At 45.1% G+C, this 27,649-nt stretch overlaps 1 protein-coding gene across 2 annotated transcripts in view; it reads right to left on the bottom strand.

Moving 5' to 3' along the window:
• The window catches only part of LOC147673984 (uncharacterized), a 987,450-nt gene extending 966,628 nt beyond the window's left edge, over positions 1-20,822 (bottom strand). The window contains exon 1 of one of the 2 annotated variants that reach the window (XM_086945069.1): positions 20,697-20,822. The gene's annotated coding sequence lies outside the window, so the exon portion shown is untranslated. The remainder of the gene's footprint in view (positions 1-20,696) is intronic. The other variant, XM_086945070.1, reaches the window with a different exon arrangement.
• Between the last annotated feature and the right edge of the window lie 6,827 nt (positions 20,823-27,649).

Here is a 27,649-nt window from a genome sequence, read left to right on the forward strand (position 1 = left end):
AACTACATGTCTTCTCCCTCTAGAAGGGTGGAATGCTACCCCCGCCACCAGAACTGGTGAGGGGGGGGGGGTAGTATTACAAAGTGTTTGACACCTTACACGACATGTTTTGATAAAGCCAAACCAAAGTTAGCATTAACCGCAAGGATTATAATGCACTTAAGAGTATATGGTATGGCTATATCATAGAACAGCTATAAGGAGATGGTTCCGAAAGCTGCAGAAGGGCTCAGCTCATGCTAGGGCACCCTCTCACATAAAACCAAGCACTCTGCCTCCAGGATTGTCGAGGCTTACCATAGGAGTGACTTATAGGTACATATGTGTCTATATATAAGGTAGATATAGATATAATATATTTAAGTAAGGGGTGATTACACCACCTTACCCCAGCTGAGTGATCAGCCAGTGGTGTCAGTTTGGAGGGCCAGCCAGGGGTGGAATATTACATGCTTCAGCCCCTGGCAGGCCTTGGATGCACCTATGCCCTGGGTACCTAGGGTACACTATACAGGGGTGACATAGTAACCAATCTGGTATGTACCTAAAGTACATGGTATCAATTTAGAGAGAGAACAGCTGGGCTGGGGGTCTGATTAGCAGACCCACAGCCACACTAAAGTCGAAAAACCAGAAAATCACACAACCCCCCCAAACGTAGGGACATTTCACTAACCTTTACTAGTTGAGTCTTCATGTTATAAGTGGAAATATCTGGAGAGTCCATCTGCATTGGCATGGTCAGTCCCAGATCTATGTTCCACTGTAAAGTCCATCCCCTGTAGGGAAATGGACCACCTAAGCAGTTTGGGATTTTCACCCTTCATCTGATTTAGCCACAAGAGGGGCTTATGGTCTGTCTGAATCTTGAAGTGAGTACCAAACAAGTATGGCCTCAGCTTCTTCAGGGCCCAAACCACAGCAAGGGCCTCCCTCTCAATAGCTGACCAACGTTTCTCTCTAGGGGTCAGCCTTCTGCTAATAAAAGCTACTGGGTGGTCTTGACCATCTTTATTTAGTTGTGAAAGAACAGCACCTACACCCAACTCAGAAGCATCTGTTTGAACAATGAATTCCTTGGTGTAGTCTGGACTTTGCAGAATAGGTGCAGTGTACATGGCCTGCTTAAGGTCATCAAATGCCTTATGACAGCTTACTGTCAACTGAACTTTGTTTGGCATTTTCTTTTAGTTAAGTCATTAAGAGGTGTCACAATGGACCCATAGTTCTTGACAAACTTCCTGTAGTAACCAGACAGGCCCAAGAAAGCTCTGACCTGTGTCTGGGTTGTGGGAGCAGTCCAGTCCTTTATGGTCTGGATCTTGCTCTCCAATGGTTGAACCTGACCTCCACCTACAAGGTGGCCCAGGTATATAACCTGACTCTGTACTATCTGGCACTTGGTAGCCTTGATAGTTAGGCCTGACTTTTGCAGGGCCTCCAAAACATTCTTCAGGTGGATCAGATGATCTTCCCAAGTGGAGCTAAAGACAGCAATATCATCAAGATAAGCTGCACAGTAGTCATCCAGACCTGAGAGGACTTGGTTCACTAATCTTTGTAATGTGGCAGGTGCATTCTTCAGAGCAAAGGGCATTACCACAAATCGATAATGACCTCCTGGGGTTGAGAATGCTGTCTTGGCTTTTGCATCATCCGCTAGTCTGATCTGCCAGTAGCCAGCAGTCAAGTCAAATGTACTCAAAAACTTGGCAGAAGCCAATTTGTCAATGAGCTCATCTGCTCTTGGTATTGGGTGGGCATCTGTCCTAGTGACAGCATTGAGACCTCTGTAGTCCACACAAAACCTCATCTCTCTCTTACCATCTTTGGTATGAGGTTTAGGCACGAGGACTACAGGACTGGTCGAAGGGCTCTCTGAGGGCTCAATAACTCTCAACTCCAACATCTTTTGGACCTCTGTCCTGATGCAGTCCCTGACATGATCAGGTTGACTGTAAATCTTACTTTTAACAGGCAGACTGTCCCCAGGATCCCCCTCATGGGTGCACCAGGTAGTCTGACTTGGAGTCTGTGAAAACATATGTCTATAGGCCTGCAGAACTTGTCTACAGTCCCTCTGCTGCTAATCAGTGAGGCTGCCTGCCAAGGTTACACCATCCACTGATCCATCATCCGGGTTCTGAGAAAGCAGGTCTGGGAGAGGGTCACTCTCTTCCTCCTGTCCTTCATCAGTAGCCATGAGCAAGCCCATGTGCCCTGTCAACATATGGTTTCAGTCTGTTGACATGAAGCACCCTGTGGGGGCTCCTGGGAGTTCCAAGATCAACCAAATAGGTTACCTCTCCCTTGTGTTCAACAATGGTGTGGGGTCAGACAATTTGTCTCGGACAGCTGCTGGGGCCACTAGCTCCAACACCCACACTTTCTGTCCTGGCTGGTAAACAGTCAGTACAGCCTTTTTGTCATGCCAAGCTTTCTGCGATTCCTGGCTGGCCTCAAGTTTTTGGATGCCTTTTTCATGTACTCAGCCATCCTGGAGCAGAGACCAAGTACATAGTCCACAATTTCTTGCTTTGGAGATTTGAGAGGTAACCCCCATCCTTCCTTCACCAGACAAAGAGATCCTCTTAGAGGGTGCCCAAACAAAGGTTCAAAAGGGCTGTAGCCAACCCCCTTTTGTGGGACCTCTCTGTAAGCAAACAAAAGGCAGGGCAGTAGGATGTCCCATCTTCGCCTGAGCTTTTCAGGTAGACACTTATTCATGCCCTTTAAGGTCTTGCTGAATCTATCAACTAGACCATTGCATTGTGGATGGTAGGGTGTGGTGAACTTGTAGTTCACTCCACACTCTTTCCACATAGCAGTCAAATATCCAGACATAAAGTTTGCACCTCTGTCTGAGACAACCTCCTTCGGAAAACCCACTCTTGAGAAAACTCCCAGGAGGGTTCTTGCCACAACAGGTGCTGTTGTGGTCCTTAGGGGAATAGCTTCTGGGTATCTGGTGGCATGATCCACTACCACCAGAATAAACCTGTGCCAAGATGCTGTTTGGGGATCCATAGGTTCAACAATGTCTATCCCAACTCTTTCAAAGGGAACACCCACCACAGGTAGTGGTATAAGGGGGGGCTTTGTGGTGCCACCTGATTTGCCACTGGCTTGGCAGGTGACACAGGAGCAACAAAACTCCTTGGTATCCTCTGACATGTGAGGCCAGTGAAAGTGAGGGACAAGCCTGTCCCAAGTCTTGTTCTGGCCAAGATGTCCTGCAGGGGGAATATCATGGGCTAATGTAAGAAGGAAGCCCCTGAATGCCAAAGGTATGACCAACCTCCTGGAAGCAATGGGCTTCGGGTCTCTAGCATATGAATACATGAGCCCTTCATCCCAATACATTCTATGGGTTCCATTAGCATTCCCAGCAGCCTCAGCAGCAGCTTGCTGTCTGAGGGGTTCAAGAGAAGGGCAGTCCAACGGTGCCTGCTTCAGATCTGCCCTTGAAGGTCCCCCTGTCCCAAAAAACTCAACCTGAACAGGCTCAAGCTCTTCTAGGACAGTTCCTTCTTGTGTCTCACAATCAGCTTGCTCTGAAGGCTGATCCTCATTCTGAGGCAAGGGGGGAAGGCACTGCCTTTACCCTACTGCTTCTCCTCCTGGTAGGCAACTGGTCCATAATTTCAGGATCCTGGGCCTGTTCAGTGTTGCAATTTTTGACCAGTGACCTGGTCACAGCAAGGACATGTGCTCATATACCTAACATTTCTGCACGAGTCCTATACTCCACTTCAGACCAGACTGAAGTTTCTAGGTCATTGCCAAGCAAACATTGTACAGGGAGGTCTGAACTAACAACAACCCTTTTGAGGCGAGTTACCCCTCCCCAGGAGAAATTCACCATTGCCATACTATGGGTGGTAGTGACATTGCTTGCATTGGTCACTAGGTAATTATCACCTAGTATGATCTGTTCAGGGTTCACAAAGCTGGGCGTCACCATTGTGACACTAGCACATGTGTCACTGTAGGCCCGAGCCATTCTGTCATTAATTAAAGGAGTCTGTCTGTACTTGCCAAAGTTACTGGGACTCACAGTAGAGGACATAGCCATGTCCACATCACAGACAAGAACAGCCTGAGTTGGTATTCTGACTAGGCCAGAATCCATCTCAGTTCCCAGGGTTAACCCTACTACACCCTTTTGTTGAGAACCACCACTTGGAGCTGAACTAGGGGGAACAGTTGCCTAGGGGCAATGGTGGTTGGAGCTTCCTCCTTCTTGGTGCAATCACTGGTCCAGAGAGTATTAACCTTACAAAAGTTGCACCATGGTTTCTTTGGACCTTCTTTCTTTTTGGGTTTTTGTGGACCCCCATCAGTAGAAGCTTTTTTGGGACGTTGAGAAGACTTCTGGTCTTTTGTTCTCTCCCCACCCTTTTGGTCATGCTTCTTCTGATCACCACCTTGGTTCTGTACCTTCTGCTTCACCCTGGTTCTGACCCATTTGTCTGCCTTCTTACCCAATTATTGGGGAAGAGGTCAAATCAGAGTCGATCAGGTGTTGATGCAATAACTGGTTCTGACAATTATTAAGAATCTGTTCTCTGATAATAAGGTTATACAATCCTGTATAGTCACTTACTTTACTGCCCAGTAACCAGCCTTCCAGAGCCTTAGTGGCAATCTACAAAGTCAGTCCAGTCCTGAGTCTGTGTCTTCTGGGTATCTCTAAACAACAACCTGTACTGCTCAGTGGTTACGCCAAACCCATCTATCAGAGCACTCTTCAGGACAGTGTAGTTGTCAGCATCCTGTTCATTAACTGTTAGGAGCTCATCTCTACCTTTGTCTGCAAAGGAGAGCCATAAAATTGCTGCCCACTGACTCTGGCGTACCTGATGTACTTTGCAGGCCCTGTCCAAAGCAGTAATCCACTTGTGGATGTCATCCCCTACCTGATAGGGATGCACAATTTTGTTCAGGTTTCTATGGTCATGAGACCTTTCCCTATCATTAGGAATTATGCTGCCACCAGTGGACTCTAGTCCACACACTTTTCTCTCTCTCTCAAGAGCCAGGGTCTCTTTTGCAAGGGCAACTTCTTGCCTCTTGATTCTAAGCTTGGATTCCCTCATTCTAGCTTTATGCTCTCTTCTCTCAGTAGAATTCATTCTCTCTAGAGCTGAGGCATGGGACCCTACTGAGCCATCCGAGTGGTTGGAATAACTGGAAAGTGACCTACTCCTTCTGTGCCTATTGTTAGGCCTACTTGGGGGTCTGGTTTAGATTCTTCCGTTCTCAGTCCCATGTAGTCCTAGGTTAACATGGTTCAGTTCCCTGACTTCTACCTGGCTAGCTTCCACATCATCATCAGCACCCGCTTGATTCTCATCAATGGGATCCTCTGTAGAGGGATGGCCTCTGCACTACCATGGTGATCTGGGTTGGATGCTCTTTCCACATCATATTCCACTAATATATCTACCAGGTGGTTAAAGGTGAGACTCTGTCCTTGTCTCAGTCTCCCGAGTGAACATAGGCTTCTCAGCTCTTGAAAAGCCAATGTATCATATGTAGAAGGTACCCTGGGAAGGTCTACTTCTGGCAGAGGCACACTAGGCCCTGCTTCTTAGAACATTTTCTAGTGAGGTGTGGTGTGTGCACCTACCTACACTAAATGTTTCCTACTGGACCCTCTCTAGTAGTTGTAGTCAGGTTGTGCTAGGCCCTTACCACCTACAACTGCTAAGTTCAGTAGAACTTAAAGTATTATAAGACTTGATTTATATGTACCTACTGGTACCTTAATGTGATCTATCAAATGATATTACAAGATTATATGGTAAAACAAATTCAAGCTCTTATCCCATCCGCTGCACACCAAATGTGAGAAGTTAGCCTGGCATATGATGTCCACTAGTTCTAGTGGGCACCTTGCACCAGTCTAATCGACCCTTATTGATGGTGGTTGTCAAGTCAACCTTATAGACAAGCTATCCTAGTGGTAGCATGGACCAGCAGTCTTAGGCTAAACTCCAAAGAGCATGTGAAGCTGTTTGTTTTACCAATTATAATCCCTTGAATACCAAATGAAAGGACACCACACAAGGTATTTATCAAATATATATGTATTTATTTCTAACACAACCCCCCTGCACTCTTTATGAGGTCAGAGGTAAAAGTACATCATAAGTTACTTAATTAGCATACGATAAGTTGCACAAATCCAGTTTTGCCCTAGGGGCCTCACAAACCAAATACTAAAATAGTGGTATAAGAACCACCACAGAAATAGTGAATAGGCCTTGGGAATCGCCGGGGCTACACTAAACAACCAAGTTTAGGAAGTAGGAGACCAACGGGAGACGCGTACAGTGTCTAAACATAGTCGCGAGTTACCATTGACTTATAATGGAGAACGTAAAAGTTACATAGTTACTGTTTAAGGGCAATTCCGGATGGACTACGACAAAACCCCATTAGACTAGGACACTTGGAGAGTCAATACCCGCGGGAGCACCTGAGTACTCAAGTTACCTCACCCAGGGAAGCCGGGTGCCTAGGTGTCTTTTGGTGTCGGGTTTCGTCTATGTTTTCTATGGAGATCTGCAAAGAAATGCTAAGCAAGCAAGGGGTGTAATCACCCCTTGCTTAGATATAGTATTCCTATATCTAACCTTATATATATAGACACATATACACCTATAAGTCACTCCTATGGCAGGCCTCGACAATCTTGAAGGCAGAGTGCTTGGCTTTATGTGAGATGGTGCTCTAGCATGAGCTGAGCCTGTCTGCAGCTTTCGGAACCATGTCCTTATAGCTGTTCTATGATATAGCCATACCATATACTCTTAAGTGCATTATAAACCTCGCGGTTAATGCTAACTTTGGTTTGGCTTTATCAAAACATGCCCTGTAAGGTGTTATACGCTATGGAATACTACCCCCACCAGTCCTGGCGGCGGGGGTAGCATTCCACCCTTCTAGAGGGAGAAGAAATGTAATTGTAGCTTTACCCGGTTAAAGTTAAACAGAGCCTCAGCATCACAAAATGGATGCTGCTGCCACAGACACAAGTCTGACCTCCTGCAGCTGGGAGCCCATCCAGCGTGGGAGGTCTGGACAATAGATTTCCTGCCTTGTGAGTTGCTAGCACCTCCCCAGACAGGCTATAGTGTATTGGGGAAGGGTAGGTTGAATGAAATGAGACACTGCCTGGGGGACACAAGGTGCTCCATGCATAGGCCGGTTCAAACCAGTTGCTGGGGCACTCCAGCCCCAGCTCCGGCGCGAAACTGGACAAAGGGAAAGGGGTATAACCACCCCCTTCCCTGGTCCCACCCATAGGAGGGACCTAGCAGGTAATCCAGCCCCTTTAATCAGTATAAAGCTAGGAGCTGAGTCTAGAGACTTTAGATTACCCTGAACTGAAACTCTGAAACGAAACACTGGACCTTCGAAATTCTACTGCAACTAGAAGACTGAAGAATCTCCCTTGTGGTCAAGGAGTGACCACCCTGTGCAAACAGGCACCACCTAGCGAATTGCCGGTTTGCTTTGTCGACGCTCCCGAAGGATCCCGATGACTCTGCTTCACAGGACTGGACTTCCAGACTTCTCCGACCCCGAACCACACCTCCAGCAAAGCTGAGACCCGTGGCGAACACGAGAGACGTGGGCCCGGACACCTGGCCATTTTGCTCTTTGCTAAAATGTGCAGCTTCTGAGGCATCCTCGAAGTTGTGCATTGGGACTTGAGAAGCCCCAACCCCGAGTCGTAAGGGCCCCGAAGCTCAGCCCTCCACACTCCACGAGTGCCGCGTGGGGCCTGCTCTTGCATTTCCTCTCGACGTGTCTTCGCGGTTGAGAGAGTGCTGGCTAGTGGCCATCTTGAAGACTCCATTTTGAAACAACGCTGCTTGCCTGGTTGCTCTGGGCTTGCTCTTGCTTTCCTGTAAAGGGGAAGCTCCACAGACCTTGCTGGTCTGTACAAGAAGCCGATCTTCACTTCCTGTGTGGGTTTCCTTTGCCAAGGCTTGTTGACTCCAATCTGGAAGCCGACACCGCCAACAGCGAGAGCCTTCGTGGGACAGTCCGTATCCAGCGCCTCGATGTCGACGACGCCTCCGGGTCCACGTGGCTGCAGAGACAAGCTTCACTTCTTCACCTGTATGCAGCTCGACATCGCCTGGTTTCTTCCTGGTCACTGGCTAGTGACCCAGACTCTGTCCCCTCTGCTTTCAGGTTATTCACTTCTCCGATCCACCCTTGGATCCATCCGGACATCTTCCTCCTGGTCGCCTGCAGCATCTTCTTGCAGCTCTCAATAGGAATCGACGACAAAACCTGACACGACTTCACACCTATACACCCGGCTTCCCTGGGTGAGGTAACGCGAGTACTCCGGTGCTCCCGTGGGTAATAACTATCCAAGTGTCCTGTTTTAACTGGGTTCCCCCGCAAGCCCACCCGGACTGTCCAAAATCAACTAATTTCTAACTCTTATGTTCCAATTGAAAGTCTATGAGAACTTGCGTGTGTGTTTAGACACTGCACACGCATCCTGTGAGACTCCTACTTCCTAACCTGTGGTTGTTCAGTGTAGTCCCAGCGATTCCCTAGACCCTAGGCCTATTCACCTGTTCTAAAGTGGTTCTTACACCACTTATTTAGTTTATGGTTCGTGAGGCCCCTAGGGCAGAATTGTATTTGTGCAACTTATAGTATGCTTATTGTGTCACTTGTGCTGTATCTCGAACTCTGACCTCATAAAGAGTGCAGAGGGGTTGTGTTAGTAATAAATACATATATATTTTATATATACCTGGTGTGGTGTCCTTTCATTTGGTATTCAATGGGTTATTATTGGTAAAACAATTGGATTCACATGCTCTCTGAAGTATTAGCCTAAGACTGCTTTGTTCATGCTACCACTAGGATAGCTGGTCTATATGGTTGACTTTACAACCATCACCATAAGGGTTGTTTGGACTGATACAGGGTGCCCACTAGAATAGTGGACATCACATATCAGGCAAACTTCTCACAACTGGGGTTAGCAGTAACTACATGTCTCCTCCCTGTTGAAGGGTAGAATGCTACCCCCGCCACCAGAACTGGTGGGGAGGGGGGGTAGTATTCCAAAGTGTTTGACACCTTACGCGACATGTTTTGATAAAGCCAAACCAAAGTTAGCATTAACCGCGAGGATTATAATGCACTTAAGACTATATGGTATGTCTATATCATAGAACAGCTATAAGAAGATGGTTCCGAAAGCTGCAGAGGGGCTCAGCTCATGCTAGGGCACCCTCTCACATAAAACAAAGCCCTCTGCCTCCAGGATTGTCGAGGCCTACCATAGGAGTGACTTATAGGTGCATATGTGTCTGTATATAAGGTAGATATAGATATACTATATTTAAGTAAGTGGTGATTACACCACCTTACCCCAGCTGAATGAACAGCCAGTGGTGTCAGTTTGGAGGGCCAGGAAGGGGTGGCATAATTCATGCTTCAGCCCCTGGTAGGCCTTGGATGCACCTATGCCCTGGGTACCTAGGGTACACTATGCAGGGGCTCACAGAGGTGACCCAGTAACCAATCTGGTATGCACCTAAAGTACATGGTATCAATTTAGAGAGAGAACTGCTGGGCTGTGGGTCTGATTAGCAGGCCCATAGCCACACTAAAGTCGAAAAACCAGAAAATCACAGCTAAAAGTGGGGGTGACCATCGGAAGCAGACCCTACTCTCCTACATTATTCTTACTCCAATTTTGTTTCGGAACTTTCTGGCGATCATCCTTATCAGAATTTGCCGACTGAGTTTGCTGCTGCGTTTGTTTTTAGCAAAAGGCTTAACACCCAAACTATTACGGCCAATGGTCTCATAAGCCGCCATATTAATCTTCAGTAACAGACGGGGCTTCTCTGCCTCGGGGACATCGCACAAAGCATTAGACACCTGGAAGCTTACCGCATCTCCATTAACATTAGCAAGGGCGAGATCGGAAACTACGTCAAAACACTCCAACGAGTCTCATTCCCAATTCAACAGCCGCCTCTGGCCCGTGTTCATCCTGAACGCGTTTAATGACGGAGGGTAGGACAGCCATATATGGTGTGCCGAAGCACCTAGTATAGACTGCCGCAAAAATCATACCCCATGTAGTACAATCAGTCACTTCCGGCACTAAGTCTTTCTGCAAACTTATGGTAAGGATCCTGTGCTTCTCCACTGTAATGGTATTAGGAAATACTGACTCCAGTTGGTCAAATTTCTCGGCAAGCCAGAAAGGCATCTCATCCTTATCCTGGGGACGCTTGAGCAATAACCGCATTAACCATAACGGGACTAAGCTTCATCCCATTCGGCCCAACTGGATGCGCCGCACCTTCAGGAGCCCCACCCGGGAGGTTGCGAGAAATGTAATGAATTAAAACCCGTACAACCGCTACAGCAGAGGCATAAAGGGGCCTCAATTCAGCAACTGTACATCGCCCCACATCTGGGTGCAGGGGAAAACCAGCCAAAACAGGCAAAGAAGCGCCTGGAATGGACAACGGTCCTAATCTAACCGCCGTTAGAGTGTGCGGGAGGGCGCCATTAAACCAAACGCTGTGCTGCCAAGCAGAAATCTGAAACTCCTGTGTCCTATATGGAGTGTACTCCCTAGGCACAGCAGTGGTGGTGTAAGAATGGAACACATTAGTATTAGCATCTACCGTAGGAAACGTAACTTATGAGTAAAACAGCTCATACGGGTAAGCCGCGCCTGCGCATACAACAAAAATGACTGCCATGCCTTCCAAGGGGACGTTGAAACCCTGCAAATGATTGCGTCAGCCAATCGGCTGTGTTGTGGGATGTTAATGGCAGCCATAACGACACAGAAAGAGATTAGTACAATGCAAAGAAAATAGCACAACTGAGTAGTAATTCAAATAGAAACCATTTAAAATGATCAAGCTTGAAAAGACCTATTTAACAATAGGTAGGTTCATCCGACACCACTGTCATCCGGAAACAATAGTGAAGGGGTCATGGACCGATATAAGCACTACTCGAGAGTCTCAATTTAAGACCACAATGTTAGGTGCACCATGTTGCAAGGATTCTGCTCCTACACAGAACCGTGCACAGAGAACCAGGACCTCAGTGAATTGTGGTGTACCAAAAATTCACCTCAGTACCTAGAAAACCCCAACCAGCTAGCATCAATGTCATATTAGCTCTTCGTCCTATGGCAAAGTAACCAATGATTAGACAACCCAGAACATGCAACTTAGGATATACTCAGGAATGGTGGGAAGTGAGAACACTCTTTCGTTATACTCTGATACCAGTCCACAATAGGAGTAAAAAAGAGATATGGGAAAGGTTAAAATATTTATTTTAGCGACATGCTCTCAGGTGCAGAATCTTTGCCAACATAAGCAGACATACGATTAGAAATAATATGATCAGCATTGTTACAATTCCATAAAACACAAAGGGAGAAATCATATTACAATGATGGTGAAAACAGGTCGTATAGTGCCTAGTTATAACACCCTCCCTATCTAGGAACTATGTTTTATAAACATAGTTCCTAGATAGGGTCCCCCAAACAAGCCTAAGAGGCCCTAGGGGCCTCTTAGGCTTGTTTGGGGGACCCCATTACCTCTCAGCTCCCCAAGAGTGAATCACATCAGTATCAGCAAAAGCTCTCTGCATAACTAGAAAAGGAAATCTTCCAAGTGTCTGAAATCATGGCTACAGAGCAATAATAAAGGCGCCAGAATTTCAGTTGGCTCGCAGCTGCAATTTGTTGTGTCTAAAGACGTGAACCAATCAATTCGAACAACAGCTACCTTGTTATGATAATCTTGGAGGCTTGGGTACTCACTGTGCAGACTATGGTCACTATGTAAGTCTAGGGATGTCGAAAACAAGCCTTTCTCATGTGAAGACATTCACGCAGCCTAACTTACAAAAACAGCTATATGGAGTGTTGTGTGCAAAAGCAGCAAAAGGTAAAATGGTGTTTAAACTTCTAAAAAGCCATGCTAAGATAGCAATGTGTGCAAACTAGGCCTAGCCCACACTACAGGTCAGCTCAAGTTGAGTATAAATGGGCATTCCCCATTAAGAATATACCAGCTGAGACTAAGAACTACTAAGAGGTTAAGAACCACCAGAAGTTATCTGCGCCAGTAGTGGGGCAGGTCAAGAGGCGGCAGTAGCTACGGAGGTCATATGAGGGGGAAAAAAAAGAAAGATGCATAAAAAGCATCCAACCATGCACCGCAAAGTAGGGCAAAGCACTGTGAATATCAACGAAAACTGCGAAGAAGGGACTGAAACCCAACTCACCACCCTTCATGTAAGGGACAAAACACACACAAATGGTACTATGGCCCATAATGCAAACTGTGTACACTGTGTAAAACTGTGAAGAAGGGACTGAAACCCAACTAGCCACCCCTCATGTAATGGACAAAACATGCAACAGGGGGACTGTGACCCATAATGCATACTGTGTAGAAGGGACTAACACCCATTACTTAATCCACCCTTCTGAAAGGGTAATGTGACTAAGTGCGTGGAAATTGGACTAATGCCCATTACAATCCCTGAAGAACAGGATACAGACATACAAAACAGGCCTAAACCATCTAAAACTATGCCACCAGAGAGTGTGGTACTAAAAACCACGGGAATGAGTGGAAGCCACCCATAAAAACAATAATACAACCCTCCTGTAAGGGTCAGTACACATATACAAATTGAAAGGAATGGGCAGACAACACTCAACAAAAATACAATGTAGGAAAAGCAACATGCCGAAGGGCAACGTATAGCCATATCTATTAGGAAAATGTCAAGACGGACATTGAAAATAAAACAATGCAAAGATACCCTGTGCAACATGGCCAGAGGAAACACACCATAACCATGGACAAAACAAAACTTGCACCAGTGAGCAACCTTTCACCTGTGAAAGATTGATCTGGCTATACACTGGTCAAACATACACATGATAAAAGATACTTGAAGAAGTTTTGTGACTGGAAAGTTCTGTATCCTAAATGCGGCCAAAACGAATGTTTCCAAGTGAGTCGGAAAAGTCAAGCAGAAGAAGCTGCCAATATAAAAATCATTAGCATAGCCAATAGGTCTCACTTTTGGGACCTTATAAGTATTTAGTTATGCAGCACAATATCCTTGGTGCAACAACATCAACTGTTGCATGGCTAAGCACTTATAAGGTCCCAAAGGCGAGACCTATTGGCTATGCCAATGCTTGTTAACACAAGCAGCTGAGAGGCCAAAGCACAGCATTGCTTGGCTTTTCGTGCTTAACTTCATTATATTATATGTGAGACTTTCGCCCCGTTGGGCTTGGCACAACTTGATGAAAATCTTGTTAGCTGTGTAACCTGTCCTAAATCTAGATTAAAATATCTTTTTAGCTAAAAGTTCTCATGCAAGATGGGAAAGGAATATGGCAAAATGCACAGTAATTCTGTATCAAGCTGTACCGTCTGTGTTGCCTGGGGCTTCTTCCCATCTTTCCTTTGTTGTGAACCCCCATCATTGCGGACAAGATTACGTTTAAATTATATCTCTTTAATGTTGGGTCACCCAGCAAATACTCCTCATACCATCTCCCTGCGTGCCCATGTGATGCATCATCTAAACAAACCACTTTGCATATCTTGTTTTTTGGTTCTATCAACAGAAAAAAGGAAAAAAATTATTTGGACCTTTATTGCGAAAGTTTAGTTTAACCAATTACACCGCAGAACTTTCAGTTGAAACCTAAAAGGGCCTCCACCTTATAAATTATTCTACCTAGATGTACCAGAGTTTGTATAGGATAGGATTTTTGCACTTTCGAAATATATATTTTACTATTTATTGTAGTATATATGTCACTTACTTTTAGGAGCAACTGACATTAGCTGTATTTGGTTTTGCTTGATTTTATAGATATTTTAAAGGGTTATTTGTTTGGTCATAAATTATAAAAATTGTTTTTTTAAAAGGTGAAGATAATGTATAAATAAATGCTTGAAATTATAGTCTATGTACTTTTATGCATGTTAATGCAAAGTAAAATGTGTTGATTTGTCCTAATTAAGTGCAGTTCTCTTTTCTTTTATACAACTCAAGCAGACAGAACTATACCACCCATGCATCCATTTTTCCCAGCCCCATCTGCTCTGAATTGTCATCCAGAATTTAAATGATATTTCTGTGCATTTTGATTTATTGCATTGTAGGACATGGCGAGTAGCATTTAAATGAAGCTGAACTGCTGCAATTTTATCAGGAACAGCATTCTTTTGTTTAACATTTGTGTGGCTCCAACAAAATCCCATAAATCACACTACACCTGTATAGCATTCTTTTCAATCTCACTTGCAAATCTCCAAGCAGAAGATCTAAACCTCCAGTGAGCTCTGCCAAGGGACGTGAGGGGTGGCATAATAGACTGTGGCAGAAAAAAATGATGACAATGAGGAATAACTGTGGGAGAGCAAATGAAAATGAGAATAGGGGGAAAATTAAATAAAATAAACGAGAGGAAAAAGGAAAAAAGTTGAGATCTGGGAGAGTGCAAAAAAATGTGGGAAAGGAAGAAAGACGAGAAAGTCGAATTAATAAATATGAATAATAAAGGGTGATTAAAGTGTAAGAAGGAAGGGAGACTGAGGAATGTGGAACAGAGGGAAGACATGGGACAGTTACGCAAAAATAAGGAAATAATTCACTGAGTGTTACAAGGTGCTTTGGTTAAAACTAGGGGGGAAATGCCCAAAGGCTTGATTTCATGTGAAATTGTTTTCCCCACATAACTAAAGTGCTCTGATACCCTAGAGTTGAAAACTCAATAAACAACTAGGCAGCCTCGTTCAGGTTACTGCACCAAACATATATCCAAGTACCCATATAACAGATCAATGACATAAATAATTCACAAACCTCCATATGTTATGTTTCTCTTCCACGCTCATCTGCCTTGAGAAAAAGAGCCGGCACAAGTTGAAAATGTAGCAGTTTCTAAATTCATTTTCGCTGGTCTCAGACAGGTGGCATTTTCAAAACAAGATGTGTGTTTGCCTTCTTAACACATGGGGAATGCCTTTACGTGATTAGTCAACAAAGGAGGACGATTTACCCCAGACGTCGGAGGTTGGCTTACGTGTACATCCATTGTCTTCTGCCAGCTTCTCTGAGTCAACAGTAATTGGTGGAAATGAAAATGGTAACCACCTCCGTGTGTGTTCGCCGAGTGTTTCGGTATCTGTGCTTCTGGCGATGGAGGGTCCCCTGCTTAAATGGACAAACTACTTGACGGGTAAGGAGTCGATTGGGCCCAACAGGCGGGCAGTGTATGGGAACAAAAGGAAGGGACGGTTCTACATATGGTAGAGGGTAAAAGGGGGCAAGTGAGTGCAGGGAATATAGATACAGGAGTAAACAAGCATTGGCCACACGGCGCTTGTAACAAGAGAAGCTGACGAGGAGGGAGCGCGGCCGTGAAAGCGAAAGTCATTGCAGTGAAAGCTAAAGTGAACACGATGACGCGCTAAAGCATGGAGAGGCGAAGCATGGCGCGTTCGCTTGTGCGTGGGACCCCCAGCTGGTGGCCGCTTTGGCAGCACTTCAAAAAGCCACAACTAAATGTCTCGCCAGAGCAGCACATGCGCTGGCTCAGGCGAGACCTAATACACGACACACAGAACCTGAAGCACAAACACGAGTTGTGCACACCATCGTCGAAAAGAACAAGCCAGCGCAGAGTCTCCATGTCTGGGAAAAACGTAACGATGATGACTGGGCTGTCAGCTGGAAAACACAGCAGAGAACACATAAGGATTGAAATGGAACTTGACTGAAAAAAAAAATTACATCACGCAAGCTTGAATAGCGTTGCAAAGCTCAAGATGCAGCCAAGCTTGAACAGCGCTGCCCCCAGTTCCATGATGGCAGCACGAAGGGGTGACACTCGCATAGTTGATCAAGACGTGTCAAAGGAGGGAAGCGAATGTCATCACCTTCGACCGTCAGCTAGTCCACGCGAGTCCGGGCCTGAGGTAAGCTGCTCATGCTCATGCTGGCTCGTGGCTCCATATTCAAACCGCAACGCAGCTGTTTAACTGCCCACACTCCAGACAGGGCTCAGGTGATAAAAAAAACCAAATAATAGACTAAAGGTGTCTCACCTCTGATGTCCCGCTCCCGCCGCCGGTACCAAGGCTGATTTTGAATACAATGTTGTGCGCGATTAACCGCATTCACATGTGAAAAAAGGAAAATGCAATTTAAAAAAAAACATGCCAAGAAAGATTGTAGGCAGTATCAAAACTATCCATGGCTGCTTACTGAAACGTTGAGAATGTAATATACCAGAATATACACGAGAATATAAGAGCACAGCGTTGAACTGCTTGACATATTTCCCCAAAACATACAGAACTATGAATGAAAGGCACAGGCAGCATTTTGTTGAGCTTGATGAAGTAGCCAATTCTTGTTACCTTAAAGTCCGAGAGATGTAATGTTGGTGGGCACAGCACGCCTAGGTTGGGGCTGTCCGGTGTGAAGGAGACTGGTCGGGCTGCGAGTTGTGATGCTCCAATTACTCTTGTTTCTTGTGAACCCTGTCTTTTTTTGTGTAATCATTTCCTCCTGGAAATTTACTTGCGCTGTCTGTGTGGCCATTTTTTAACCACTTTCTCTTGGAACTGTACTGTGTGCTATTGCTATCTGCAACTGTTGTTTCTGTAGGTTCCTACCACTTGGAATACTTCTTTGACATGTGATCTTTATCTTCCATAAGACCACGTGTAGAGCATGAGTTTGTATCCAGATCGACGCCGAACATATGTAGTAATTAAGTCCAGTAGCTGAGATGTCATTTCAGTTGATTTATTAAGTCTTGGTTACAAGTTGGTAAGATCAAGTGAATCAGCCCCACCAGGAGCAGCCTCCCTGCTGCTCAGCCCATCTTCAACTGTCAACTCTCACACCAGGCACCCAAACATTCCAATTATGTTCATCACACCAACATTCCACACAGAACACTCACACTGGCCGAGCAGTTAGGAACCAGGTTACATAGGAACAGTATTAACACAACAGCAAGATACCACAGAATCATGCATAGCATTTTTTGGGGATAACCTTCCGTATATAAACTAGATTTGCAGAATTACTTCTAAATGAGCTGTTGTGTTTTGTGCAATCAAAAAGTGTTAAATATATATTCTTTTCATTATGCAAAATGTCTAGAAGTTGGATGAAAGAGAGAGGGTCTATTTAGGGATGGTGTAATTAACTCCTTGAGTGCTCATGATGGCTCCCGGCCGTCACGAGTCACAGTAGACGTGTGCGCATGACGGCCGGGAGCCGTCCGAACGTTGCCACTACACCCACGCACGATTAATTCCCCGCCTGTGCGGGCGAATTAATCAGTGGGCGGAGTTCGGACGGCTCCCGGCCGTCATGCGCACACGCCTACTGTGACTCATGACGGCCGGAAGCCGTCCTGAGTACAGGAGCGCCGTGCCCCCTGCCGCGGCGGAATTCGCATTGCGGCAAAGGGGTTAAGGGTGTGGCTTAAATACATAAACTACATTTCTGTGAATCTCATGTTGTTCCACCCAGCAGGTATTTTGGTTCCTCACTGAGCTTTCAATTATTGCAATTATTGTGTAAGCGAGGATTATGCTTTTTCCTTCTTCGCTTCAATGAACACTTTAAACACAGCAGCCATTAAAACAAATACATTTTCCATGAACACCAGGGAAAGCAACAGGAAAAAATAGATGTTAGGCCTTTGTCAATGTTCTTGGCCAGACTCCCATAACCTCCTCTGACACTTCCTGAACTGGGGTGGCTTGATGAGCAAAATAACAATGGATTAAACCCATATCTGTGACTGGGGGTGAATGTTTTGCCAATGTGCAACATTCCGTCCATCACCTTGTTTGTTTTGCTGTTCGCCCTATGTGGGAAGGGTATGCCCAGACGTGGGTCCCGTGCTCACTGCGCCACTGGAGTCAAGCTATCCTGGCTGAAGACGACTGATAGCCAGAAACCGGTCCTAGGATGCTCGATTCCGGTCCAGGGAAGACATGGCTTGGCAGTTTGGTCTGGACTGTTCCCATGAGGCACAGGCTCAAGACGGATTTGCATATGGCCATGTCTGAACTGGGGAGGCGTGGTGAGCAAAATAACGATGGATTAAACCCCGATCTGTGACTGGGGGTGAATGCTTTGCCAATGTGCAACACTCCGTCCATCACCTTGTGTGTTTTGCTGTTCACCCTATGTGGGAAGGGTATGTCCAGACGTGGGTCCCGTGCTCACTGCGCCACTGGAGTCAAGCTATCCTCGTTGAAGACGGCTGATAGCCAGAAACCGGTCCTAGGATGCTTGATTCCGGTCCAGGGAAGACATGGCTTGGCAGTTCGGTCTGGACTGTTCCCATGAGGCACAGGGTCAAGACTGATTTGCATATGGCCATGTCTAAACTGGGGTGGCGTGGTGAGCAAAATAACGATGGGTTAAACCCAGATCTGTGACTGGGGGTGAGTGTTTTGCCAATGTGCAACATTCCGTCCATCACCTTGTGTGTTTTGCTGTTCACCCTATGTGGGAAGGGTATGTCCAGACGTGGGTCCCGTGCTCACTGCGCCACTGCAGTCAAGCTATCCTCGTTGAAGACGGCTGATAGCCAGAAACCGGTCCTAGGATGCTTGATTCCGGTCCAGGGAAGACATGGCTTGGCAGTTCGGTCTGGACTGTTCCCATGAGGCACAGGGTCAAGACTGATTTGCATATGGCCATGTCTAAACTGGGGTGGCGTGGTGAGCAAAATAACGATGGGTTAAACCCAGATCTGTGACTGGGGGTGAGTGTTTTGCCAATGTGCAACATTCCGTCCATCACCTTGTGTGTTTAGGTGTTTGAATTATACTGGACACTTACTTCAAATCACAGGAGAACAAGCACGAGAATAATTGATACTTGTATAATTAAAATGATGTGTGTGTATAGGGGAGGAGTGCTTTGCAATTCAACTTCCGTCATTTCTTTTATCCCATAGCTGTGAAAAAATATATATATAACTCGGTATGAGAAACCGGATTACACGCATTCCAGCATTTAACTATATGAGCAACTGTTAGATCTTTCCAATTAAAATGCTATGATGTAGATCTGAACCGCTACCAACATCCGTTCTTTTTAAACAAGAGAAATCAAAGACATACATGCTAAAAGTCAATCTTGCAGAGCTAACCACCGTCCCGGCATTAAACTATATAAGCCGCTAATATGTTTTTCTAAAAGAGATGCTGTACTCTAACTCCTATTTGTCAAGCTTGATTATAACAAGAATTATTCATTGGTAATACCAAATCTTGCAAACGCACCTACCAACCGCTAATGGAACAAGGACACTATTTGTGTATTGCGCTCAGCCGCACCATTGCTCAGCAAGACACCAAGTCTGTTCCAATCACCGTTTACGAATGCATTCGTCGTAATCAAATGCAAGGTGGCATCCGGGAGAAACCAGGAGTGGAGCCCCATTATGCCGCTCCGTGCTGACCATCTGCCAAACCCCCACAAACCACCTCCGCCTTCCCCAGCATTACTCCCCTTCCAGTGTTATAAGTGTACACTTATAAGTGTTTAACCATGCAACAGTTGGTGTTGTTGCACCAAGGATATTCTGCTGCATAACTAATTACTTGTAAGGTTCCAAAAGCGAAACCTATTGGCTATGCCAATGCTTATTTCTTTGTTGTGATATGCACAATGACTTTTGTTGTGAAATTTATATGTTTGATTGTATACTGGGGAATGACACCAAACAACTTTTAAACTAGGGATAGGAGCACTTAGATTGGACAGCATTATATAAGCTGGTACCAAAATATTAGAGCCAAGATATGGCTTTGGGTATGCTCACGAAGGCTGTCCCATATTAGAGCAGGTCATTTTTTGTGATTGCTCTTGTAAAGTGCGCCACTCCCTCCGGGTCGAGGTCACGCTATATCAATCTGCAATAAATAAACAAATATTCTTTGAAGCTTGGTGGCTTGTCTGAGAGGAGCAGACGCTCTATATGTAAGGACAGCATGGAGAAGAGTAGAACTCGGAGTAATAAAGATGAACAGTAAGTAACCGGTAATTATTTTGCAACTATTCTTCAATGAACCCGGAGCTGCTTATTTCTGTAGATGAAACTTGGACTTAAACAGAATAAAAAACTAAACTAAAAGGGTAATATTTGCAAGAAATCTATTATCACAGCAAGAGATGCGATGCAGTCTCCCTTTGAAACAAAGAGGCCATTACTCCAACTTGGGGGCACCTGATTCATCACTGGTGCTTATGTAAAGCGATCCAATCGAGCACGCGCCATATAAATACTGAAAACAATGCGCTGTTTCGCTACCACTCGTGTTTAAATTAATATATGTACGTATGCTATGTCTTGGAGCAACTTGTTAGTATAGGTTCAAGTCGGCTTTACTAAACAAAAGCGACACGACTGGGTGACAAAGCATCTTTTTAAGGCTAATCATACTCTTTGTGTCATCAGTCTGTGTCCTCGTACTTAAGACATCCTTGGAGTTAATAACACCAACCTGCACTTACTTACACATATGCCTTTTGCTGATGTAAGATGAGGAGAAAATAAAAATAAAACTGAGGCTGACCTGTTTCGCACTGAAATTTGCAGCTTGGTTGAAGCTTCAAGGGGCCTTCTCAACACCTCAAAATGCATTCAATTCCAAAGCTTTGCACCATCTTCGTGCACAACAGAATCCCAACGCATGCGTACTACCTACATAAGATGATGTGCGCGTGGGTGACACAGCGCATGAGCAGAAAGACGACACTGTTCTCAATGGCAATGTTTATTCAAGTGTTGCGCGTACAACCCGCACGCAAGCGCAGTCAAAGCATTATTGTGCTCACAGCTCACAAAACCTCGGCTCCGTGTCGGTTTAAGCAGGCAGAAACAGCAGCGCATCCTAGCTGGTCTGCTGCTAGAAATGCACCCAGACCCATCATTCTGCTTACACTTGGGACACTCATAAAGCGTCTCAATAAATTGAGTAACTGCTCTTTATTTATCCTGTCGTGACCTCTGACTACTTGCACTGAGTCTCAAAATATTAATATAAATGTAAAGCATAAGAGAAACATAAACGGAAGATATCGAATGCTAAATATAATGCAAAGATTACTTTAAATAAATGGAACAAAATGATCACGAGGAAAAGAGAATAACAAGCATTGGCAAATCTAATAGTTCTTGTCTATGCGAGAGAGCTATCTGCTTTAGCAATGTGTTTTAGACATGTACACTGTGTCACTGGCTGCTGTTCATAGCTAAATGTTAGTGGTGTGGAATGGGGTGGGGTAGACTGGGTAGAGTGGAAAAGGGCAGATTGGAGTAGTGTGGAGTGGGTAGATTGGTTTACAGTAGTAGCGTGTATTGGGGTACCGTGGAGTGTGGTAGGTTGGATTACAGTAGAGCAACATGGAGAGGACAGGAGTAGAATGGCTCAGTAAGGAGTGGGGAAGAATGGATTATATTGTTATGTGGTATATTGGGCTAGATATAGTAAGTACACCAGAGTGTAGTAGATTGTAGTTGAGTGGGGTAGCTTTAACTTTGGTAGATTGTGGTGAAGTGGGGTAGACTGGAGTTCAGCGTCGGATTGGTAACGCGGGCATTCGGGCAATGCCTGAGGGGCTGGTGTCGGAGTTCTGCTTTGGGCTGCTTTTTTGAGCGGTCTGGGGGGCCATTTGGGCGCTGTCTCTATTGTTCGGTCAGCCACCAGCCCTGTGGGTGTCTGAGTGGCCTTTCTATAGGCAGATGGGCGTCATTACCTCCGTTTTGCAACAAGCAGAGGTGTCACTCCCTTTGTCTCGCTGGCCGGCCCATTAATGTGTGCACATACTGAGCGGGGGCAGGGGGCCTGAGTAGAAGTGACCTCACTTGTTTCACCATTGAAAACTAACGCGTGCATTTTTTTATCCCCCCCCCCTCCCAAAGTTTTTTATACAAATTACGCCAAAGCAGTGTTTTGACTGAGGAGTGATTATGCAAATGTGGGCCGATTTTTTTTTTGCGTGCCCGGGACGATTTTCAATCCCAATCCAACCCTGCTGGAGTTGAGGGGTAGATTGATGTGGAATGGAGTGAGGGATATTGAAGTGGAATGAGGTATATTTGGGTGGATTGGGGCAGATAGGAATGGGGTAGATCAGGGTAAATCGGGACAGAGTAGAGTGAGGTATATTGGGGTAGATTGGAGTGGAGTCAGGAAGACTCAGGAAGAGTAGAGTGGGTTGGGGTAGATTGGAGTGAGGTGGGGTATAGTAGGGTAGGGGAGATTGGAGGGGAGTGGGGTACTTGGAGTGAGGTCGATTTGCTGGATTAGAGTAGGGTAGATTGGAGTGGAGGGAGTAGATTGTGTGTTAGAGTAGAATAGATTGTAATGGATTATGATAGATTGGAGGGTGACTAGGGTAGATTGGGTAGATTGTAATGGGATACATTTTAGTGGGATAGATTGGAGTGGGGTCGATTGGAGTGGGTAGGGTAGATTGGAATTGGGTGGGGTAGATTGGAGTGGGGTAGCATGGGGTGGAGTAGAGTGGGGTAGATTGGGGTTGTTGTGAGATAGACTGCAGTGGGGTAGATTGTAGGGGAGTAGAGTGCAGCTGCTGCAGGTAAGAGCGGTGGAGCTGGCTGGGGGATTTTAAGAAACGACCACAAGGGAAAATAAATTATTTATTTAATTTTCCCTTGTGGTCTTTTCTTGAAATCCTCCACGCCCCACCGCTCTTACCTGCAGCGGTAGAGTGGTGTAGATTGGAGTGTAGTTGGGTAGATTGGAGTTGGGTGAGGTAGAATTGAAAGGGGTGCGGTAGATTAGAGTAGCATAGATTGGGGCAGATCAGAATGGATTGGAGTGGAGTAGATCAGAGCGGGGTGGGGTAGATTGGAGTGGGCTATATTGGAGTTGAATGGGGTACACAGCTGTGGGGTAGATTGAGGTAGATTAGAGTGCGGCAGGTTGGAGTGGGGTGCAGTAATTGGAGTACGGTAGATTAGATAGATTAGAGTAGGGTAGATTGGAATGGAATTGGGTCCAGTGGAGTCGGGTACTTGGAGTGGGGTAGATTGTGGTGATTAGGGTAGGGTAGATTGGAATGGAGTGGGTTAGTTTGGGCTATATTGGAGTGGGGTAGATTGTGGTAGATTGAAATGAGATAGTTTGAAGTGGGGTAGAGTGGAGTGGAGTAAAATAGATAGGAGTGGGGTAGAGTGTGATGGGTAGGTTGGAATGGTTTGGGTAGATTGGAGTGGGGTGGAGTAGAGTGGACTAGATTGGAGTGAAGTACATTGGGCTAGACTGGAGTGGGGTGGATTGGGGTGAAGTGGATTAGATTGGAGTGGGATAGACTGGGGTGAAGTGGAGTGGAGTAGAATGGGGTAGAGAGGAGTACAGTAGATCGGGGGGAGTGCATTGGAGTGGACAAGATTTTAGAGTGGGTTCATTGGAGTAGGGTAGAGTGGAGAGTGGTAGATATGGTTAGAGTGGAGTGGGGCAGAGAGGAGTTGGATAGAGTGGAGTGGAGATTTGAGTGGGGTAGATTGGAGTGTAGTAGAGTGGGTGTATTGGAGTGGGGTAGATTATAGTTGAGTGAAGTAGATGGGGTAGATTGTGATAGTTTGGCTTGGGGTATATTGTGATAGATTGAAGTGTTGTATTTCTATGTAGGACCCTAATTCGATATTCCCGATTCATGCCCTTATGTGGTTATAACAAATAATATCCTTATAAAGGCATAGGAATCATATCCATATTTAGTAATAGCCCACGCAGTCCCAAACACGGCAAGGCTACTCCCATAGACTCCTAGAAAGCACAACGCGTTTTTTAAACAAACCAAGCCTCCAGCAACCCGGGAATTCCCCCTGCTTTTGTTTTGATTTGCACAAGAACTCCTGGAGTCCAGAAAGAACTGTTAGTTCTTAGTGACGTCTTATGTCCAACCTTACGTCAAACCCAGCACCTTTCAGGTATAAATATACCAACGTTGCCTTAAGCAAACACACGGTGGTTGGGAGCAGAGCGACGTTCTATTTGCCCGGGAGCCCAGCTGTTGCTAGAGCCAAAGGAAAACGCCCCTCCCTTCGACGCACTGAGAGAGACGCTGTCTTTTTCTCCAGCCGAGAAAATCCAGCTCCGGTGTTCCCAAGTCACCCTCGCGGGTTGCTGGGAGATCGAGTCCTGAGAAGCGAGATACAAGACCTCCTTCATTCTATAACCAAGGTACGGAGCTAATTAAAACCTTAGAGGGAATTCTTGATTCTGATTCTTGGCAAAAACCTAACTTAACTTAAAACTGCAACTTACTTACTCCTTCCCACATATTAGGCTTAGGTCAGGTACACCGGGGTAGGCGTATCTTAGAAGCACCAGTTGAGTTAGTTAGTCACTGTTTTTATGTATGTATATATTTTATCCATTTTAAAGTATCATATGGCTAAGAAACCATATCAATGCTTTTACAGTATTATTTCATAATACTACTTTTACTGTACGCACTTTACTTTATAATAAGTATTGCAATTGTGGCAATTCATTTCTCTTGCCTGAAAAGGAAGACTGCTCAATAAAATAACACCTTTTATTAAAAACGCCTGTCTCTTTATTTCTCTGCACTTTGGTGAAATTAAGCATGCACGATTGACTGAGTGAAATAGCTGTCTATTGTTTTCACACGACTCTAGAGATATACTCTTCATTCTGAGGGAGCAAAGGTGTCATGTTTATGCGGTTGTCAGAAACGAATCCCTTCTTGTCTAAATCAGGACGGTTAACCCTTTCCTGAACATTCGAGAAAGTTTCTAGTGACCTTTGAGCTAGCTGGCAAAAACTAATTAAGTCTAACATAGTCAGTAGAGACCTAGATGACCTCAGTCCTACATCTACACTGCTGTTTATGTTATTCCAAAGTGCAGAGCCTATTGGGAATATAGGAACTACACTACATGGTGCCCAACGTTTGGTAAGGCGATAATGTAACGCAAGACACTAGAGTAACTCAGTCGTGCTTTTCACACAGACCCCTTTCTCCCGTAAAAACTCCAATAGACTTCTGGAGTGGGTGAAAGGTTAATATCCGCTGAAACTTAGTAGGATGAGAATCCTATGTATTAGTTTTTGGTATAGTCAACGTTGAAGGATACAGTGTTCCAAAATATTGTGCACCTAATCTTTGTTTCCTTGAAACTTGCTCTGCAACAAAAACATTTTTAGTCAATAAAATGACGGAAAGTGAAGAAGAAAGAGATAGAGAATCATTAGCAACTCAACTCTTAGCAGAAGACACAAGTCTCCAGTAAGATGACCCGAATGCTATAATCATTCCGGTGAATATAAGAAAAACTATAACTCTTAAACTTATAGAAATTGGACTATCACCAAGAGGTGGTACGGTCATATTCGTGATAGAGGCACATGAGTATCGGCAGACAGAGGTATTCTATTCATGGATACATTTTCCAGCAGCACATGCTGTGACAAAAGATTTCCACTATTACAAAATAGAGGAACCTCCGGATGTATACACTCCTTTCGAGGACGTTGAAATCCCACTAACTTACCAAGAGCACCTGCTCTGGTTTAATGGCGCCCTAAAACATCAAAATCACATCACCAGGCACGGTCCGCTAGGTAGACCAGGAGCCACGTGGCCGGTTCTAGCCAGCTACACACCACACCCAGACATTGAAACAATGTCAAGCGAAGAACTCCTATTTAAACTAAAAGAATTGACAAAGGCATATAGAGAATTAGTTCAATTGGTAAGGGACGATATAACGTACCTACAGAAATTGAAGGAGACAGATATAACAGACCAACCATTTGAACTTGCCAGAATCACAGAAAAATCCTATGAAGAACTAGGAAGAGATAGTTTGGGTGGTTAACCCTTTCCTGAACATTCGAGAAAGTTTCTGGTGACCTCTGAGCTAGCTGGCAAAAACAAATGAAGTCTAACATAGTCAGTAGAGACCTGCATGACCTCAGTCCTACGTCTACACTGCTGTTTATGTTATTCCAATGCGCAGAGCCTATTGGGAATATAGGAACTACACTACAGAAGTAGGATAGATTGGAGTGGAGGGGTTGATTACGGTGAAGTGGGGTACATTGAAGTGGAGTAGATTGGCTGGAATAGAGTAGGATAGATTAGAATGTAGTGGGAGAGACTGAGGTAGATTGAAATTGGAAAGAAAGGGAAAGAAAGGCACAGAAAGAAGTAAGAGAAATGTAGAAAGAAGCAAGAGAGGTTCAACAAGGAGAGTGGGATACACAAATAAGCAACTGAGGTGCAGAAAGAGGCAAGAGAGGTGCAGAAAGAGGCGAGAAGTGCAGAAAGAGGAAGCGTGGTGCAGAAAGAAAGAAGGGAAGTGCAGAAAGAGGCAATAGATGTGCAGAAAGAGGTAATAGAAGTACAGAAAGAAACAAGAGAGGTGCAGAAAAAAGCAAGCAAGGTGCAGAAAGAGGAAGAGAAGTGTACAAAGAAGAAAGAGAAGTGCCTAAAGAGGCAAGATAAGTGCAGAAAGAGGAGAAAACTAAAGAAAGAAGCAAGAGAGGTGCAGAAAGAAGCAAGAAGGGTACAGATAGAAGCAAGAGAGGTTCAGAAAGGGGTGTGAGATGTGCAGAAAGAGGCAAGAGAGATATAGAAAGAGGAAAGAGAAGTACAGAAAGAGGAAGCAAGGTGCCAAAAGGGGAAGCAAGGTGCAGAAAGAGGAAGAAAGGTGCAGAAAGAAGCAAGAAACATGCAGAAAAAAGTAAGAGAGGTACAGAAAGAAACAAGAGAGGTGCAGAAAGAAGCAAGAGGGGTGCAGAAAGAAGCAATAGAGGTGAAGAAAGAGACAAGAGAGGTACACAAAGAGGCAAGAGAGGTGCAGAAAGAAGCAAGACAAGTGCACAAAGAGGCAAGAAAAGTCCAGAAGAAAGAAGAAAGGTGCAGGAAGAAGCTAGAGGAGTGTTGTAGGAGTGTAGGGTCTGCTTCTTATAGCTACCCCCACTTTTTGCTGATCTATAACTGTTTTCAACTTAGACTGACTGGGATCCTGCTATCCAAGACCTCAGTCAAGCTGCATTCTCTCCTAAATTGATTGCATGTACTTTAGGTACACTTCAGATTGGATGCTGGGGTACCCTTTTCAGTCCCTAGTATATAGTACACCATGTACCCAGGGCATAGGTACCCCAGAGGGTTCCCAGGGGCTGCAGCATGTATTATGGCACCTCTGAGAGACCATTCGAACTGACACCACAGGTCTTCTACTGCAGCCTGAGTAAGGTGGTGCATGCACCCCTTACTTAGATATAGGTTGTGAGAAGTTAGCCTGGCATATGATGTCCACTATTGTAGTGGACACCTTGCACCAGTCTAAACGACCCTTATTGATGGTGGTTGTAAAGTCAACCTTATAGACAGGCTATCCTAGTGGTAGCATGGACCAGCAGTCTTAGGCTAAACTCCAAAGAGCATGTGAAGCTGTTTGTCTTACCAAGTATAATCCCTTGAATACCAAATGAAAGGACACCACACAAGAGATATATCA

This window comes from Lissotriton vulgaris, chromosome 12, assembly GCF_964263255.1.
Source record: "Lissotriton vulgaris chromosome 12, aLisVul1.2, whole genome shotgun sequence".
NCBI lineage: Eukaryota > Metazoa > Chordata > Amphibia > Caudata > Salamandridae > Lissotriton > Lissotriton vulgaris.